We start from the raw sequence: 2,166 nt of genomic DNA, 5'->3' as shown, positions 1-2,166 counted from the left end.
TGGTCGTTTGTCTGTTTCCCTCTTTTTTACTTCCTCTCTCTCTCAGGAAATATATATACAAAGTTTCGTTTTCTTGTTGTTTTTATGTTTCTGTTTCATTCATTCCTTCTTTTTTTTAAGTTTTTTTTTTTTTGGTAGTAAACTCCATTTATTTTATTGTTTCGTTGTTCCTCTTTTTTTTGCTGTCTTTTTTTATTTCTTTTCTTCTCTCCTTTTTCTTTTTATTTTTAGCTCTTTCATTCAATCTTTCATTTTAACTTCACATTCTCTTGTTTTACCTCCCTCTCTTTCCTTCTCTTTCTTTGTACAACTATTTCACGGTACTATCTTCTTCTAATTCCCTTTTCTGTGCATTTCCCTTTTCTATTTTATCTCCAGGTCACATTCTTTTTAACCTATACGTCCTTCCCCTGTTCATTCCTCGTTTATTTCCCTTTCTTCTATACATTTCCCTGTCACTTCCTCCTACACGTCAGTTCACAGCCTCCGCAGCCGTGTCGTCGCTAGTCTCCTGGATTATTGACGGCGACTTGTGTATGAAAGTGTTCCTCTTCGGGCTGAGGCGAGGGCGAGGCAGGGGGCGAGGACTATATGTAAACTAAAAATGGCAGCGTGCGTAGTTTTTAAGACTCTATACGAGGGTTGGTGAAAAAGAGAAAGAAAGAGAGGGCAGGAAGGGGAAGAGAGAGAGAGAGAGAGAGAGAGAGAGAGAGAGAGAGAGAGAGAGAATGTGTGTGTGCATTGGAGACGATAGTTAGAGATATATGTTTATTTGTATGTGTGTTTTTTTGTGTTTGTGTGTGTCATGATGTGTTTAGAAGATATACTAAAGGAAAAATCATTAATATATGGTCATGTGTGTATGTGTATGTGTGTATTTATGAAGGTATGTGTGTGCTTGTATATAAACATTCGTGTAAGTGTATGTGTGTGTGTTTATTTATGTATGTATGTATATATGTATGTATGTATGTATCAGCGTCCCCTGCCTACCCACCTGCTTGCTTGAACGGGCTAAGAATCTATTTTATTTTATCCGCTGGTAATTTTTGGCGTGGCTCGCGGGCCCATTTGCCGTGATTTAGAGGCCCCTCATTCTCGGCCGCCATTATTGCCTCGGCTATTATCAGCGCCAACATTTATTTATTAGCGGCACCGCGAGTCAGGCCATCAGCGCCAAAGGGGACGAAAGGGTTAGAAAAGGAAGCGAAAGGGGCTGAAAAGAGTAGAGAAAAGGGTTTAATATGAAGGGTAGAAGTTATAACACGAATCCCACCACCACTATCACTACCAACACTACCTCTACCAACACCACCAACACCATCACCATTTTCAACATTCTATCAACCACCACAAACACAACAACAACCAAATCAGTCATTCTGGAACCACTATCAATACCAACACTATCTCTGCCACCAACACCATCACCTTTATCATCGCTCTGTCAACCATTACCACAACAGGAGACGAAAAGGTTAGAAAGGGAAGCGAAAAGGGTGGAGAAAACGGTTTAACATAAGGAACTAGAACCTCTAACACGCACCTCATCATCACCATCACTACCAACACTACCTCTACCAACACCACCAACACCATCACCCTTTTCAACACTCTATCAACCATCACAAACACAACAACAACCAAAACAGTCATTCTGGAACCACTATCAATACCAACACTACCTCTACCAACACCACCAACACCATCATCTTTTTCAACATTCTGTCAACCACCACGAACACAACAACAACCACAACAGTCATTCAGGAACAGTCAGTTAAAGAGGAAGCGAAAATGCTTAAAAATAAAGGAGAAAAGGGTTAAGTTTGACCGTATATAACCTCTAACACTAACCTTTAAACCACTGTCACTAGCACCACTAACACTATTACCAAAACCAACACTAACGCCACTAACACTACAGTACCGTCCTTTCCTCTTCCTCCTTTTTTTCTTCCCTTTCTACTTTCTATTCCTTCCTCATACATTTTTTTGTCATATTTCTGTTTTGTCTATCACTATACCACTATCAAAACCAACACTAAAAACTGCTGTCTTCTTATTATTCCTTCCTCATATATTTTTTTGTCATATTTATGTTCTGTCTATCACTATACCACTATAAAAACCAACACTAAAAACTGCTCTCTGCTCATTATTCCT

Source organism: Eriocheir sinensis, chromosome 59 (genome assembly GCF_024679095.1).
Source record: "Eriocheir sinensis breed Jianghai 21 chromosome 59, ASM2467909v1, whole genome shotgun sequence".
Classification (NCBI taxonomy): domain Eukaryota; kingdom Metazoa; phylum Arthropoda; class Malacostraca; order Decapoda; family Varunidae; genus Eriocheir; species Eriocheir sinensis.
Note: the sequence above shows the minus strand (reverse complement) of the source record.